This window comes from Lissotriton helveticus, chromosome 10, assembly GCF_964261635.1.
Source record: "Lissotriton helveticus chromosome 10, aLisHel1.1, whole genome shotgun sequence".
Taxonomy (NCBI): domain Eukaryota; kingdom Metazoa; phylum Chordata; class Amphibia; order Caudata; family Salamandridae; genus Lissotriton; species Lissotriton helveticus.
The window spans coordinates 1,127,745,166-1,127,763,650 of record NC_136071.1 but is presented as its reverse complement, the minus strand read 5'-3'; the positions used below and the strand labels follow the sequence as shown (position 1 = coordinate 1,127,763,650).

Sequence of the window (18,485 nt, the reverse complement as noted above, 5' to 3'; positions counted from 1 at the left end):
AGATGGGAGCCCTCGATAGGAAATCCGCCACTTTGTTTTGTTGTCCCGGTATGTACACTTCTCTGAAATTGTAGCCTTGTAGGCCTAACACCCATTTAGCTATGTGTGGGGTCATGTTCTCCATGTTTTTTTTAGTGAACAATGGCACCAAAGCCTTGTGGTCTGTATGCACTTCGAATTGAACACCCCACACATAATATTTGAAATGCTTGATGGCCCAGTAGACGGCTAAGGCCTCTTTTTCCACGGTTGAATAGTTTGCTTCAGGACCGGTGAGCGTTCTGGACGCAAAAGCTACCACCTTTATTTTTTTCTCCACCCTCTGTGCTAAAGTGGCTCCAATCCCTTTGTTGCTGGCATCCGTTGAAATTATAATGTCTCTTTCCGGATTAAATTTCCCTATGAAAGGTGCCTGTATGATCGCTTCTTTTATTTTTTTGAAAGCCATCTCTTGATCCTTTCCCCAGCTGAAAATGCTATCCTTTTTTACAAACTCTCTCAAAGGATGTGACATTGTGGCAAAATCCTTGATGAATTTCGCCATGTATTCCGCCAATCCTAGAAATGACACGACATCTTCCTTGTTGGTGGGAGTGGGAGCATCTCTCACCGCATTAACCAGATCACACTTCGGTTTGATGCCCTCTTCTGAGATGGTGTGACCCAGATAGACCACTGAACTCACACCTAACTTACATTTGCTCACTCTTGTGGTGATATATTAACAAAAGCAACAGGAGAACAAGACCAAGGTTCAGCACAACCAAAACACTAGTCCAGATAGGAATAAGGGTGGTGCAGCACACTTCCCGTGCCCGTTGTCCCTGGGCACAAACAACAAAAAGATATAGGAACAGAATGGAAGGCGCACTCAAAGGAATTACGCAGGTATTTGTATTTTTAGGTTTTCTTTTCTTTATTCGGGTAATTATACCAAGAGAGACATACACAGCCAACGCGTTTCGTTACGTGTTGTAACTTCGTCAGGGCTAGATCTGTGTTATTGATATAGACAACATGGAGGACCGGTAAGGTACCGAGAATAGGCGTAGTTTGAAGCTGGCACAGTAGCAGGTAACAGGAAAAACCCTATCTGTTATCTTTAGATAGTGTTAACTGCGGCCCAATCCCTGGATGACAAACCCTCGGAGGTGCAAGGACGGGTAAACCAGGAAGTTCAGGGCACATCAATAGGATGAATATGATATGCACAAGTAGTATACTGGGTAAGGCTGCTCAGTGTGCCTGGTTCCAAAGAAAAAAAGGTAACTCGTGGCCTGCCGCCGTAGATGGAACTTAATGCTGATAAATACAGAAATCGTTTGTCTATAGTACGCTAGTGATGATTTCTATACAATGTTGCTCCCGAGGTATGTGGTACGAGGTGTGTTCTCTGACTGTGTCAGGATATGAAAGCTTTCATATCCTGCTACAAACTTGCGTTACTATGCCCGGAGAACGACATCCCTGATTGGGGAGATTAGCAGGTCCAGGGGGCTGTTGTCTAAATTTTCGACAAAGTCCGAGAACACACCTCGTACCGCAAAAAGGCAGGCGTAAAATGCCTTTGGGGCCCGTTGTGGGCCCCCAGGGGAGTGGGGCGGTGGGGTGCTGCACGTGGGGGGTACCTATGGTACATCCCTACATTTGCATGTACAAGGTGCCACCCGCCACAATGTAAACATACAGGATGCGCCCGGCAGTGTGGCGGGCGCATCCTAATTTGTTTTGCTGGACCGCCGCACCTATGGCGGGCGGTCCCTTTTTCAGCAGCGATGGCGGGTGGACAAAGTCTGCCCGCCAGCCATCGTAATCGGCCCCAAAACTCTTTGAATTTCCACCTATGGAAAGAGATAAACTCAAGCAAAGCCTGCACAGCAAGAGACTACTGACAGCATCTATAAATCGCCTAGGCCTGAAGGAGCTCTGGGCAACTTCAGGAGCACAAAACAGCTTCAAGTCTCTGGTAATTAAGACAGTGAAAAGGCTGTCAGTAGTAGAAGACAAAGGGGAAGGTCTCATGGATGGTGCGTGCTGCACAGTTATACAAGCCCTGGCCCGCAAAACTATCTGGTTGCTGGCTTTAACAGGAGATTAAAAGAGAAATATCTCCGGTCCCGAATGGGAATCCTCCCCGTCCTGCCACACCTTCCACCACTGAAGCGATCTGCAGAAACATCTAAGTGCCGTCTTTGTTGGAAAGCAGAAGAGAGCATCACGCATCTAATATGCACCTGCCGTGGACTGGACCCTGAACTACGTTTGTTTTTTAAAACAATCTTTAACACCAGCAGGATAAGAACCTGTAAATAAGCAGTGAAGGCTTGCTTCGGAGGAGGAGACCTACATCTTGTGTGCCAGTTCGTACAATTTATGGGGGCAGTAGAGGAAAAAATGAAGAGCTCCGGTGCACCATAAACAGCTTTGAACACAGGCTCATCATTTCCCGGAATTGGCACTCTTCACTAGGAAACGCCTGACACAAAAAGCTTTCCTTTTAATGCATCGAAAATAATCTTTTGTTAAATATTGGGCACCTGACACTCTACGGACCTGCAGCATCCCCATTATAAAATCTAACTACAAGGCATCTATACAATGCTACTAATCTTGTAATTTTTTTTTTAATACATGTAATCCATAGACTCCAGTTTACTCATGTATTTACTTTACACAGTCCCTATAAGACTGTCTTAAGGGGAGATTAAGGTCCGCCCTAAGCACATCAGACGAATAGATACTCCGTCGGAGCACGGCACAAGCCAACTGAACCGAAAACGTTGGGTTAACTTAAACTGCCCCACAGCTCTTTTTTATTGTTGGACTCCATAAATGATGAAATTGCAGTATTATTTGTTAATCTCTTGCCTCGAGCAATTTTTTTTTGTAAAGGTTTTAATTAACTTATACAATATGTACTTACTTATCTCAGGATCACCTATTTTTCTAACTCAGTTTGGGATTTCTATTGTTTTGCATACTGACTTTATTACTGTTTGGTACTTTACAAATACTTTACACTGCATTTTTAGGTCTGTCTACTCTGTATCAGCTACAAAGGGATTGAACGGAGGTTAATTTAGTAATGTTGAGGGTTCACCCTGACAAGGGTTGCGGTTGTTCCTTAAGGCAAATTATTCATTACATTTTTATAGGAATTATTCTATTACAAACAAATATTAAAGACTACAAAATCGTCAAATTAGTTGTTGTTCTCGGTCTTATACCAAATAGGTTATTTTCCTTTCTTTTGAACATGCATCAGATGTATTTTTAGGTCTCGCGCCTAGCGTTGCAGTGTGCAGCATTGCGAGACCTCTTGTACGGGCTTTAAAAGGTATCCACACACTCAGGCGTGTGGTTTGCTTTCCCCGTCTGCCATTGGCTTTCGCGTGCTTTTTTTTTTTAAACGGCACGCTATTGGGCAAATCCGGGCACATGTCCTGCCTTTGCTCCGCCCAATCCCGTCTGTGTCTAGGACGCGCATCAGCATGCGGTACAGACGACCGGCTCCCTCGCCCCCCACTCCTCTGTGGCGCACACCACTAGTTTTGTTTTCGGCCCTCGTTTGATTTCTTCGTTTTAATAGGCCTCTCCCGCTTTTTTTCATCTGAATATTTTTTATTTACATTGTTTCCTTCCTTCCGCGTGGCAGTTTGTTTTCATCGCGCTGCCCCTCCTTGTTGTATTTGCGGTCAGCTCTGTCCAGACGTTTTTCCGTTCTCCCCCCGCTCATATGCATGCGCAGATCAGAGGCCGCTGCCCGCAATCCAATGCCATTCCCCCGCAGCCGCCTACAAAATCCATTGGGAAGCAGCCTCATCGACCCCCCCCCCACGCTTCTTATAGCTGACCCCCATTTCTAATCGGAGAGTGCTCCTTAAGCTAGGAAAAGTTACAGAGTGACAGAGGGCAGCCTGCGGCAGCACAGCGAGATGCGAAAGGGTATGGCACCCGGTGGCTAGTGAGCCAAGAGCACAGCCCTCCCACATCGCTATTGCAAGCTGCAGTCTTTAGCCCGGCCGCCAGCATCCAAATCTTGGCTTCGTTGACACAGTCAGGCTGGGTGCCAACGCACGCACAGGCTAGTTCAGCAGGTAACCCAATACATCCAGTCCTCCACAGATTCAGAGGCAGCAGGGGCGTCCCGCCACAGAACACCCAGTACAGGATGGCACAGGGGTGGTTTACACCTTGATTTTTACTCTCCGCAAGCAGCAGTCCTACGTCCCACCCTTTCTCTGGGTGAGTCGGACATTGGAGAGGCCTGCAGGGCATCACCTTCCTCTTTCTCCACCCTGGCTTTCTCTATCCTTCCCGTCCCGTGCACAAAAACACAGTGTAGTAACCATGCTCGTTCCGGTGTTGTGCTCGGACGTTGCACATGATCTCTCGGTTGGCGTGGGCGGCTTGGTGCCGAGGACACCCGGGGATGTATGGATCCCTGTTGTAAATATCTTGCGAGCACTGAATTGCAGCACTGCTGGTTGGTAATGCTCTAAGTGGGCTGAAAAAGTTGGCGGGTCGATAAAAGGCACTAGTAGTGGTGCGGAGGTTGGCTCGCTGCTCCATACCCTGTGGCTGTGTCCTAGGCTTGCTGGCTTTTGGAGAGGTGTGTGGAGCTGTTTGTCTGAAGTGTTAGGATGGGACTTGCCCCGAACACATCGCTTAGGTTTGCTTCATATTCTCGAGGGGGTGGGAGGGAATCGCTATAAGCGCCACCTACTGCTGTTGGGGTTGGTACTGGCCAAGAGAGACCTAGCGCGGGCGTGGAAGGATGAACGGGCTCCCCCCCTGTGTGTTTGGAGGGCGGGTCTGGACTTTTGCATGGGCCTGGAGCGCCCTATCTTTGAAGCGCGTGGGTGCCCCCGCAAACACTTTCGGATTTGGAAAAGATGGGCTGAGTATAGAGACTTGCCGCTTGACCCCCCCGTTGACCCTGAGGAAGAACTCTGAGCTTCCCCCTTAGTGTAGGCCTGTGTCTGGTGCCGGACCGACCACTCCATACGTCTTTACAGCTGTTTCTTCTTCGCATGTGCATGGGGTTAGGGAGGGATTGCGGGGTGGGATTGGTTGAGGGCGGTTGGGTGTTGGGGATGGGAATGGGTGGGAGTGGGTTGCTTAAAAGCGATTGCAATATGTTTGACTCAGATTCCAATCCTGTTTTATGTGATGTCTTCATCTGCGTGGTGGTTTCTCCTGACTGTGGGGTACCACATTCATTGCCTTGCTTGATTATTCAATAAAATCTGTTGTGAAAAAAAAAAAAAAGGCACTAGTAAACAACAAGAGAGGAAGGGCTTAAGGACACTCTTCTACCCCAGTTCAATTATATCTAACAACAAAGGAGTGACTATTCGGCCCGCCCGGTGAAACCCGATGATGAAGCATGTCACCCAGTAGACGGGTGAGTGAGGGTTTTATATAAAAACTTTTCGGGTTTTTCACGTTGTACACACTTGGCTGGAATTAGCGCTTGATGTCTCTGGTTTGTCGAGTGCATGATTAAGATGCCTCGTTGCTCATTTACTCGCTTTTAAACTGTTTTGTGTAACTTTTAAACACTGTATTTCTCGCGCTTCTGTGGGTTCCTACCTGCTGCTTGTTCTCCTTGCCAGCGCCCCGGTCCACCACGGGTCTTCCCGATTGCTGTGGAGGGCGCCAGCGAACAGTTGCTGCCTCTGCCCCCATTGGCCTTAGCGGGTCATGTGGGTCGCGACAGTGAAGCCCAACCCTACTTAAACTCTATGGCTTTCTCCGCGGACGCGCCGAAGTCCAGCCCGTCTGCGCCCGTCCGCGCTGAGTCGGCACCAGTGGCCAGGCAGGCTGGTCCTCGGTTCACTTTACCCCCAGTAAGTAGTCTGTATTCCACTCACACACTACTGTCCCTTAAGCCCTTATGGAAGCCTTGTTACCACATGTTATCTCCTGTTGCTCTCCCTTACCTATACTGTGGCATTTGTCATCTTGCCCACGGTAGGAAACGGAGTATCCAGGAAAAAATCTTCGATTCTGGGGTATTGAGATCCACTCCCTCGAAGAATGAATCAGGTTACCTTGTTAACGCAAGATCCCTGATTAAGAATAACATTGCCTTCAGGGAATTTGTATCAGCAAGGAAGCCTGCTTGGGTGTTCATTACTGAAACATGGATCACGGATTCCTCGGGTCCTGACCTGGTGGAGGCTATCCCCTCGGGCTATGCCTTGACCAGGATGGACAGATCTGGACGTAGAGGAGGCGGGTTGGGTATTTTACATAAAGGCTCCTCTATCTGCCGAATCGAACATCTTTCTACCCCCGCAGATTTGTTTGAGGCTGTGTATTTTTCTATTAATGTTACTCCCACGGCTTCTTTCTCTGGCATCCTAGTTTACAGACCCCCAGGCCCGAGAACTTCCTTTAGCCAAGATCTAATGAGGCTTTTAGAACCCTTGATCGATAGATCTAATCTTACACTCCTGGGAGATTTTAATTTTCATTTAGAGAATCTTAGTTTCAAGGACACTCTGTCCCTGACTGAATCTCTGCAGGCCTGTGGCCTGATCCAACTTGTGGATAGTCCTACACATTCAGCTGGCCACACTTTGGACGGTGTCTTCTCCAATGACCCCTGATTGAAGATCGGTATCCCTATTCCCTTAGCTTGGTCAGACCATCTGGCTGTGCCTTTTGAGCTCATACTCCATCAGGATGCTCCTCTTCATTCTGAGGTAAAAAAATGGGGACTTAGAAGGAGCTTCAAGCACATTGATAACGAAGCACTTTCACCCTTCCTTAACAAACTTTACCCTCTTGTTAATAAGGATACTAATTCTGCTGCCGCGGATCTTTTTAATACCATCGCTGAGGCCGTAGACCTCTTAGCCCCCGCGAAGCAGCATTATTCTGCCAGGAAGAGCCCCACTGCACCCTGGTTCTCTGACAGACTCAGACGTTTGAGACAGGGTTGTACAAAGCAAGAGAGGCTCTGGCGTGCTCACCTGGACTCCACTGAGGATAGACGAAAGCACAAACAGCTTCTGAAGGAATATAAAATGGCCATTATGGAGGAAAAGAAGGCTTATTTCCTAAAGTTGACTGCGGCTCTGAATTCCCCATGGGATCTTTTCAAGATTATTGATTCCCTCTCAGCCCCTCAGAAGGTGGAGGCCATAGTGGAATCCCAGGAGCTCTGCAACTAGATCTCTACCTTCTTTCACACAAAAATTGATGATATTTACAGCTCCCTGGAGCGCCTCAATCGGGAATTAGATCCCTTTCCCTCTCCCTCACTCGCCTCTTCTTCAGCATCTCACCCCTCTGAATCTATACCTTGCTTGCTCACCTTTCCTCTGCTCACTCTCGATGAGTCTAAGCGCCTCCTTGATAGCATCAAATCGGGCTCTCCTTTGGATCCCTGTCCGCTGAAGGTTTTGAAGAGCTGCAGGGAGCCGATTTTGCCCCCCCTGCTAGAGGTGCTTAACCTAGCCATTACGGAAGGGGTTTTTCCCCTGGCCTGGAAACTGGCGGTGGTTAAGCCTCTCTTGAAGAAAACTTCTCTGGACCCCGCGATCCTTAAAAACTTTCGGCCTATTTCTTTGCTTCCGGCCCCTGCTAAAATTTTAGAAATCCAACTTAATCATCATCTAACCACCTAACTCGATGACTCGAACTTATTAGACATCTCACAGCACGGCTTTCGAACAGCCCACAGCACCGAATCCGCTCTGACTGTGGTGGTTAACAACATTCGTTCGAAGGTGGACAGGGGCCAGATCACTCTGCTGGTTCTACTCGATCTGACGGCGGCCTTTGACACCCTGTCACCCGCTATCCTGGTCTCCAGGCTTAGGGAGATAGGTGTGGCCGGCCTTGGCCTCAAACTCTTAGCCTCCTTTCTCCATCAAAGGGAGCAGAGAGTGAAGCTGGGTGATTTTCTGTCCCCTTCTACGCCTGTGCAATGTGGGGTCCCTCAGGGGTTCTCTTTAAGCCCCACCCTTTTTAATATCTATGTGGCCCCACTTGCCAGGGTAGTGAGATCCTATGGGTTCGAGGTGTTGTCCTATGCAGACGACACCCAAATCATGGTCTCCCTAACGCAGTCGGTGAGTGATTCCGCCCTCAATTTTAGAACTTGTATGGAGGCGGTGTCTCGCTGGATGGTTCAAAACTTCCTAGAGCTCAACGGAGAAAAGACCGAAGTTTTGATCTTCGGGGGGGTGGCTAGGATATTTGGTCTAAAGATTGGTGGCCGGAATCCCTTGGGGACTGCCAACTTCCCTCGCACTTGGCTAGGAACCTGGGGGTCCTGTTTGATATTACTCTTTCCTTTGACCGGCAGGTCAGCAGGACTGTGTCCACCTGCTGTGGTATCATCAGGATCCTTAGAAAGATAGGATCTTATCTCTCTCCAGATGCGAGGAAGCAGGCCACGGTAGCCCTAGTCAAGACTAGATTATTGTAATGCACTGTACGTGGGCATTAATAAGAGCTATGTCCATTGACTACAGATGGTCCAAAACGCTGCAGCTAGGTTGGTTCTCAATCTTCCTAGGTTATCCTCTGCTTCCCAGGCTAGGAAAGACCTTCACTGGCTGCCTGTTCAGGCTAGGGTCTCTTTTAAGCTCCTTTGCCTCGCCCATGGGGCTATATATGGCGCTGGGTCATAAGGCATCAGGTCTCTCCTTGTTCCCCATCTCCCCAGTAGAGCCCTTCGGTCCTCCACAAAAAAATCTTCTTCAAGTGCCCAGATTTGCCAAAGCTAGATGGGGAGGCAAAGCTTTTTCCACTATTGTACCTAAGCTTTGGAACTCCCTCCTTCCCGACTTGGTGGGATAGTCTTCTTTGGCACTTCTCCGCAAGGACTTGAAAACCTGGCTTTTTCGAGAGGCTTACTCTTAAGCCATGGGCTTGACGATTCTGAGACTTGTCAGCTGAGATTTGCATTGTCTTGCGCCTTGACGCCCTTGGGCTAAGTTGCGCATTATAAATTCTTTTTCATTCATTCATTCATTGACTTTTCTGTAGTTTCATTTGTTTGTTGGCTAAAACCTTAGATTAGTCATAACAGTAGTCACTCCTTTGTTGTTAGATATAGGGTCGATAAAAGGGCCATGGCCAAAAAAGCATAATTACAATTGACACATATGCGTCCATCGCTCCGCAGAGAGGCCAAGATGTGGATGGGCATGTACTTTGTACACGTCTGTGACCCACTGACTAGTACTATGAAAACTGACTGCTGCCTCAGCTTCAGAGCTCTCAATCGTGAACCGATATAAACACCTGTGCTAACCTGAAATGACTCGGACACATGTCGACTCAGTACAGTATTCACTATGCGAGAGTCATGTGTTGCATGAACAAATACAGGAACACATCTTGGGGGGGGGCAAATACGCTTACGGAAATCCAGAAGAAGCAAAACGTGAAATGTAAACGGGGATAGGTGATGTGGAGTCCCGCAGGGTTCTTTTTACAGTCATTGTGGAGAAATCGATCAGTCTTTTTGCCAGTAAAGTACATGAGTGTATAGACAGGTTCAGACCAGTTTCGAATTGAGATTTTGATTTGACCTGGCAGGAGCCGACACTCCAGAACTGAGCTGATAAAACCCTTATATTAATTGTGAAGCTTTGTGTGACTCCCTCAATTAAAGCCTGTCCTGGCTTCCAAGCAGTCTTTCCTCTTGCACATATTTAAATTTCTTTTGAGTAGCAAGCCCCCTTGCTAGAAGTCTGGTGTCTTCGTTTGCTGTCTGCCTTCCTTTGGCTTAACCATAGGAGACCCCCTACCTTCGCTTTCAGCTGGAACACCTCAGGGTCATCATTAACGGTCTCTGGATTATTATTTTTTTAACAAAAATGATGGCCACTGTTTTGTAAAATTAATAAACAATGCACAAGGGTTGCTGACTTTGGCAATGGTGGGAGCAGGTTCGAGTCTGACATTGGCTCAACATCCAGTGATTCTGGGCAAATCAAATCACTTAATCTCCCCATGCCTACCAAAAAATAATGCTCAAGTGAAGCTAGGGCTTTAAGTGGAGGGGGTCTTGCCAGTGCTCAGCACCGGCAGTTCTAAAAAGTAGGTGCCTACATGGGTCCCTATCGGGCTGTCAATTTTCACCCTCACCCTCCATCAACAGATACATCTTAACTCTGCGGCAGTGCCACTGCTCACTGCCTTTAAGATAACTTCTAAGAGACTCGTTATAGTTCTTTCACAGTATCATAATTTGAAAATGGAAGCATTTTCAATATTCTGTATGCAACAAAGCCATAGTTGCTGCTTATTTATCTTATACAGCTAAGAACCATTGGCAAAGCCAATAGTCCTGGCTTGCTGTAGGTGTAATCTTACTTGCTGTAGTATATATCTGGATGCAAGGATAGAAACAGCAAAATCCTAGACGTGAGGCACACTATGATAAGCACAGATTTTTTGTGTGTGTATGTTTAAGCCACGCCCTTAATTACATTGTCCACGCCCCAGAGACCCTCCACAGCTTTTTCATGCCACTTAAAGCACTGTGTAAAGCTCTCCAATATTTTACCGGGTCGAGTTCACGCTATATAAAACTGCACACAAAAAAAATAATTGTGCATATACAATGCTTGCTGACAAGGCCTGGCTTCTAAGTGCTTTAGTAGCAGATGCCGCATCTGAGATGCGGCTATCTACACAAATCAATTGTACGGTGGAAGTGAAAGGTTGAGCCAGCCGTGGCAGAGCCTGAGGCCTGTACTAAAAGCGCACAGCACTGCAGCATGTGTACAAACCCTCTGAAGGTCCTTACTCCATGTCAGTATGTTAGTATGGGGGCTAAAAAAAAGCATTTGCAATGCAATAGGTCTCGCATTACTGAATGTTTGAGCTATTGGTGTTATAATATTATTAGCAATAACTCAAACTTTAATGAGGCGAGACCTATTGGATTGCAAATGCTTGTTTTTACAAAAGGTTACTGAATCGTTTCAAACTCAATTACTGTTCAGTTGTAAATTCACATCTACCGAAGTACCATATTGGATGATTGAGTCGCCTTCTTTATCCAATCAGACAGTTATAATTGCATTGGATGTACAGTTGCTGTTTTCTTGGAGAAAAAATACAGGCTTAGATCAATCAAAGGCTTTTTTACTTATGACATGGTATGTTACACCTGTTTGCCCTCTACTGTGGTAACCTTTATTTTCGACACGATTATTCCTTTCTTTGTTGTTCGTAACAAAAAATGACCGATTTAAATCTGTGCACGTAAGGGATTGTTGTTGTCAGGGTTCCTTCTGTATGCTACATAAGTAGAATTTGATCTTTAAGTAGTGTGTGTGTGTTAAATTACTAACGTACGCTATAAGCTACATGCGTTTTTAGTACGTAGTGCTCGGATAAAAAATAAAAGGAAAAAGCAAAGCAACTCCTCTGGTGCAAAAAAAGCACGCGCATATACGAAAAGATCAAAATTAAAAGACATTTGTAAAGTATGGCATCTTACAACTGCACGTAAAAAAGAGAGAGGATCTAGCGTCATGGCCACAGCCCTCGACTTGGGATCTCGGTTAAACATCCTGTGAGGATTCTAAGGCAAATCACTGAATCTCCTCGTAAGAAAAATTAATGTAATCTTGTATAATTTAAGGAGCTCCAAATACCAAGGAGTCGCGTAACTCGCGTTCGCTCTAAATAAAACTGCAAAAAAATGTTTTAAAAAAGTTAACGGAGCCACCATCGAGAAGCCGTAAAATAAACAAAATAGGATACATATTGAGTGTATATACGTAGAAGATACCGCATTTCAGTGATTTATTTTGCAAGTCAATAAATATGGTTGATGTTGCATTTACTAATTTCAATATTGTTTTTAAACTAGTGTTTTCGTGTCCTGAAATAAAGCAGTTCATTCTGGGATGAGAGGATGTCACGAGATCAAAGGCCCCGAAGCACTTCCCCTGAACTTAGCGGGTCTTTAATTGATCCGATGTTGCAAGGAAGGGTCTGGCGTTTTCTTTTCCCTCTTGTCCCTCCCCCCTAGGGCTTGTCCTCATCTTAAGTGTAGTGTCCTGCTGGACACGGTCTAGTTGTTTTAGGTGATGTAACCCACACTCTACACCCACCCACCACTGGTGTCATGAGTCACGTGACCCAGTTAATAAAGGGGGCCGGGCGCTCGGGCTCGAGGCCAGTTTTACTAACCCACTACCTCGTGTCTGCGTCTCTATCTTCACCGCAATGTGGGCCTAGCGCCCAACATTACATTGGCGACGAGGACGGAGCTGTGCCCAGCGTGCCACAGTTGAAAAGTCGGGGGAAGGGAGAGAGAACTGCAAGGCGACATCGCGCCCCCCCCCCTGCATGGGCGGCGCCGGCCGCCGAGAGGCCCGCGGGGCGTGTGGCGAGCCCCGGGCCTGGACGCTACAAAAGGGTGACCAGGAGCCTACCCCGCACCTCTCAAGCCTGAGTGAAAGAGGCCCAGCGGCCCGCGGGGCATGCCAAGAGCCCTAAGGTGAAGATACGGCGACCGGGTGCTCACCCCGTCAATGCCTGCCGCTGGGAAAAGGAGGAACCTGCGTGCGGGGCCGGACTGCTGATTCGCCGACCACCGCCACCGCCTGCAGAGAAGCGGCCTTACGTCGCGGCCAAGCGGAGCCCACCCGCGGTGGCCGCAACCAAGAGACCCCCAGAGTGAAAGCGGACCGACCGGAGCCCACCCGCATCGGCCGCAACCAGGCCGCAACTGATGGCCCCCACCGAGCGGTGATCAACGCGGAGCCCACCGGCGTGAAGGAAATGGCCCGCAGGCCGGAGGTGAGCCCAGGTGCGTGCGGAGGCCATAAGGGATAAGGCCATCGGGAGCCCACCCCGGTTACGTGGCCGACAGCACACTGCCCAAAGAAACGTGAGTGCACAAGCGGAGCCCACCCGCGGCCACTCTGAGCAGCGTCATCACCTCCCCACCCCGCGCAGCGTGAAGCATGAAAGAAGCTGCGGCGGGTGGGAGGAGAACCGAGTGGGAGAGCGAGCCTGCAGCCGATCGAGAGGAGCCGCTACCCATTCCCCGCCCCGTGAGGCAGAACAGCTTGGCCCCGAACGGAGTAGACAGACTCCGACAGCAGCACCGACGCCCCCACCCCCGCGCAGCGTGTTAGCTAAGAGCTGCTGCGGGCGGGTAGAGGCGGGAAGAATCAGCGTGTGGCCGACAGCCGACTGGAGCGGCGAAAGCCAAGTGCCCACTGCAGCGGGAAACTTCGCAAGTGAAAGGCTGGCCGCCGCAGCACCTCCCCAAAACCCTGTCCGCCTGGCACCAGATGAAACATAGCCGGTGGTGAGGGAAACCGCCGCACTGAGGGTAACTGCAAAGCTTTCAACGCTACAGCAGTTACTCCACTCACCTGAAAATGTCCTGTGAGGCAGCCCTGAACCGAAAAAGAGCATTTGATACGGACCGGAGCCGTCTCAGCCTGGCAAGCAGCCCCAGCATCTCCGCTGCAGAACGATTCCCAGCTCCGGCCAAGACGGCTGCAACGACGGAAACAAACAATTTGCACCGCAGTGCCACCCGGTGGCCACCTGTGGTACTGCAGCCACACCATTCCAATAAACTTCAGAGGAACGCCTGCAGTAACAGTATGCAAACTTTGTCAAACAAGGACAATTCCAAACCCCGTCTTTTACAGAAGCACTGGCACTGATGGGGCTCAGTCCCTTTATTACAGCTAGATGGAGATACATGTCTAAGCCCACACCGGCACAAGCAGCAGCCATCCAACACCTAAAGTGACACCCTCTGTGCATCACTCACTTCACTGACAGACTCCCTCTGAAATGCACGGCAGGGACAGCAAGTTGGCTCCCAGTACCACAGAAGAAACATGAGAAGGCCCTGTGCCAACCGTCATCCCGGAAGGAGACCCCACAATGACAGCAGCACCATCTTTGTTCAAGGGGGAACTGAGGCTTCAAAGCACCGCCAGCGCAAGAACTGATTACACCCAGCTGCCCTGCAAGAGAAAGGTGCATGAGAAGCCTACAGTATCGGTCCCTACGCAGCAAGATGGCAAGTCCCAAAGAGTGCAGCCATCAGCGCGCGGACAAGGAAGACCAGAAGAGGTAAACGGAGTGGTGACGTAACCCTCCTGAAGCACTACACAGACACTAAAGCCTGTACCCCCACACGGGAACACCAGCGGAAGTCACAGGAGCGGTGGCGCAACCCTCCGGACACAGTGAAGCACCCCAGAAGCGCTGACAAAAGCGCGCCACGCTAAAGCATTGCAACGGAAAAAAACAGTGATCACACAGATCACCGGGAGCATCCAAGAAGAAAACGGAGTACGCAAAGGACACAAAAAGCCAGAAGCGCGCAAGAGGTCGCGCCAGTGAACCTGACTACACAGTCAGCACCCAGAAAACCTCTCCACACAGAAACACTGCTGAACGCAGGTCGGAGAGCACACACATCTCCACCGCCACAGCGAAACCCTACAGCAGGCCGAAGACCACCAACAGTGTCCTCCCTCGCACTGCCTCCAGATGGAGTCGGCAGTGACCCACGACAGGCAAGAGAGGAGTCGCACACCCCACGTGTCAGGCCGCCACAGCACCAAGTGCTCCAACAAACAGCGACACAAGACCGGACGTCACGTCGCCCAGCATGCAAGGAACACGTCACCAAGTGACCAGTCCAGACAAGCGTGCCAGAGCAAAGGCAGAAGCCGGCACCACAACAGCGCCGCCTCGAGGTCCAAACGCAACGCCCTCGAAGAAAAGAAGAAGAGTGACAGCTCTGTCACCCCGAAGACCGGATGAGCACAGGTGGGCTGAACAAGCCAACAAAGGGAGAAGACCGAGGACTCACAGCCAGCCAAGAAGCACACCCTGACACACCAGACAGCCACCAAGGCAGACCGACGTCCCAGGATACAGCCCCACGGATGAACCAAACATAAGCCGCAGCAAGCGCAGTCCACGTCTCATCCCAACGCTTCCCCAGGCGACCGTCGATCCCCGAGCGTCGGCAGTCTGAGTCAGCCGGCATCCCTGCTCCTGTCCGCAGATGCCACGGGCGAAGATCAGCACTGAGCGGCCGCCCTCTCACCGCCTCAAGATGGAGTCGGCAGTGGCCCCACAACAGGCAAGAGAAACCGTACACGCTACGTGTCAAGCCGCCGCCCAAGGTCAACATCAACAAAGCGGAGACACATGGCTGCCAAGTCTCTCCGGACATCCAACACTCCCAGCAAGTCACCAACACCTATCATCCCGAGCCTCTACATGGCTGGCAACCACCATCCCCCAGCCATCAGCACCTGCGCCAGTCAACACCACTGCCAGGGACCGGCAGTGTGGACTGGCAAGAAGTTCAAGAAGTTCAAGCAAGACGTGGTCCGCGACCAAGGAACCAACGAACTTCGACACCCTCAAGAACCAGAAGTATAACCATCAACAGGAGAAGGTCGCGGCGACTGGTCCAGTCACAGAGTGGAAAAGAAGACAGTGTCCTAGAGCCAGGACAAGACCAGAGGGAAACGGGCGCAGTGCACGCCGCTCGGAGAAGCCTGGTCAGGAGGACAAGAGCAGCGAGAGGACCAGACCACGTCGCGAAAAGGAAAGAGAAGAAGAAAGGAGTCTTGTGGCACGACGCCATCAAGAACAGCAACACCCAGAAAGGTGAGGAGAGGTGCGACAAGTCCGCACACCCACCAGAAGAGGAGGTGACATGCGCCACAACATCGAATACAAGGGCTTACAAGTCAAAGGGAACATCGGTAGTACTTGGCGAGGAACAGGCCCTCTACCTACAAGTCCTCTGACAACCCGGCGATTGCAGGAAGGAACAGGCTGGACTATTGGCAACACCCACCTTTGGGATTGAGCGGAAGCCTGGATGCGGAGAGCGCTCAGACGTCCGGCAGAAGGAAAACTGACCACTCCACACCAGCCCGTGGATATCCAAGGGGCAAAGGCCTCAGGGACACCGGTGGCAGAGGGTCCCGACACGAGAGATGGATCAGTCGCCGTCTACCCTGCACGTCCCAGGAAGAAGAGGAACTTGTGCGCAAAGGAAAGAGTCAACAACCACCCTCCAGGCGGAGCTACGGATGCATGGTAGTAATCTCATCGCCTCCTCCATTCACACCGGCTTGTGGAGTTGGAGCAACGCTGCAGAGAACACCCTGCCCAGCGGAAACCTGAAGAAGAGGGCCTCCGGGACATTTCGTGGCAGGAGAACACCCGCGAGAGGGGCGTCCCAGTGAGAGGGATATCCTTCAACCACTCCCTCCTTTGCAAGGTGAAGCCAAGCTGCCTACAGTGAAGAAACCCGACAGACTAGTAAAAGACAACCTCCATCAAGTCTACCATCTGGTCATCCTGTTCGGCGTCACCCCAAAATCAAGATCTCAATGGACTGAAGAACACACTGCCACGGCGCCAGTCCGGAAGAGCACGCCCACCGAGAACCAGGACGTCGAGCCCAAGAAAACTAGCACTTCAGCGTCAAGTTCCACCGGCGTCATCTAGCAAGCAGCTGAAGAGGCTCTTTCTAAAATTATGAGTTTGCATATTTTGTGTTTTTCCTCCCACAGGTTCGGACTTTATTTTGTCTCAACTTTTATTAAAGTTGGGGAGGAATGTAGTGTCCTGCTGGACACGGTCTAGTTGTTTTAGGTGATGTAACCCACACTCTACACCCACCCACCACTGGTGTCATGAGTCACGTGACCCAGTTAATAAAGGGGGCCGGGCGCTCGGGCTCGAGGCCAGTTTTACTAACCCACTACCTCGTGTCTGCGTCTCTATCTTCACCGCAATGTGGGCCTAGCGCCCAACATTACATTAAGCAGCTCTGCTATGATTAGGGGGAAGGGGAACAAATCTGAAACCACATTAACATATTTGCATGTGAATTCCCTACATTCCTGCGTGGAGGAATGCAAGGAATGGGGCGGGGAATCATAAGGAACATTAAAGACTCCCTTCCGGCTATTATGTACCGGGCCACACACGTGAACGGCAACCAACACGTGTTGCCAGTGAACTCATGAGCACTTCTACATTTTGCTTCAACTTATTAGAGGCGTTGAATTTAGAGTCCGTAGTAAAACAAAAATGAAGATTTTCTCTTCTGATACACCTTAAAAAAACGGGTTAAAAAAGAATAGATTTTACATACCAAAGGTTAGTGTTCTCATTTTAAATGGATACAAATAAATGTAGTTTATTGTTGATTTGTAAACACCAACTGATGCCATCAATCCCGTAAAACAGCTCGGTACAAGAAAGTGTGACCGATCTGCACAAGCTCTACAAAAAATGTCCAAAATAAATATACAAATATATTTAAAAAAATTATTTAGGTTCCTTGTTGCACTGCATCCACTCAAACGACCTTCAATCCCAATTTAAGAAAAGTTGAATTTGTGACCTTCCTTTTCTATCTGTCAAAATACACTGAACGAAGAGATTGTTAACGCATAGTTTTTCAACTTATAACAGCGGAATGTCAACTGTACACTTTACGGACCTACATTTTGTCATAAACGTGTACTTTATTTCGGAACGCATTGTGAGAGAAAATTAACTAAACATAAGAATTCGTGTAGGTAATTTGTAGAGAGCAAATGCTGCCGCGCCGGGAGGCTTGTTCAAAGTCGCCGTCGAAAAATATACCAAACATATATTATACGTTTTTCCATAAAGGCTTATTTTGTTTATACGGAACACTTATTTATACCTACCTGTATGGGACGGACCCGCGCTGCCACTGATAAACCGTTGACGAACGTTCCCGCCCCCCAGTCCAAGACTACGCCTCTTAGCCCTCGAGCCGGGCGCGCGCGCTCCCGCCACGTGACCCCACACCCCTGTCTTCTACCGCGGGTCTGGCCACCATTTTGACTTTAGCGCCATTGCTGCGGAAAACTGTTATAGTGGCGTGTTTCTTATAGGTTTTACAGCGCAGTATGGGCCGACAATGAGCTTGGTACGCGGTGTCTGTTGCAACCCCAAACTTTTGTTCAAATGAAGAAAATGGTTAGGATGAATCAAAAAATTGGGCCGACGTTGCCGAACATGGGCGTGAATGCTTACGAGATCCAAACAAGTTGTTATCTTTATTTGTTTTTTTCGTTTCCTTTTGTGCGTTTTAAATAATAATGTGAGGAAAAATGCAGCGGAAAAAATAGCACACACACATAGTAGAGAGTGGCATTAAAACATTGCCGCCAAGAGAGGTCAACATTGTGGCGTCCACCTCAAACAGATACCCAAGTAGGGCACGAGCGCCGCAAATCATTGACAGGCACACACAGTTACGCTGCTGCTAACTGGGGAGTTGTCTCTAGCGGTCACCCCGTCCTTTATCCCCTTGGTCCGCGTCAGCTCTACGGGTGGAAGTTTGCGCCAGCTCTACAAGAGAAAGTGTGAGCCAGCTCTCCAGGTGGAAGTGTGCGACAGCTGTCCGGGTGGAAGTGTGCTCCAAATTAGAGTAGAGGCCGGGTGGC

General features: G+C 49.4%; 1 long non-coding RNA gene across 1 annotated transcript in view; it reads right to left on the bottom strand.

Moving 5' to 3' along the window:
* The window catches only part of LOC144784856 (uncharacterized), a 326,690-nt gene extending 308,920 nt beyond the window's left edge, over window positions 1–17,770 (bottom strand). Inside the window, exon 1 of the long non-coding RNA XR_013601709.1 lies at window positions 17,721–17,770. This is a non-coding gene — a long non-coding RNA (uncharacterized LOC144784856). The remainder of the gene's footprint in view (window positions 1–17,720) is intronic.
* Window positions 17,771–18,485: the final 715 nt, after the last annotated feature.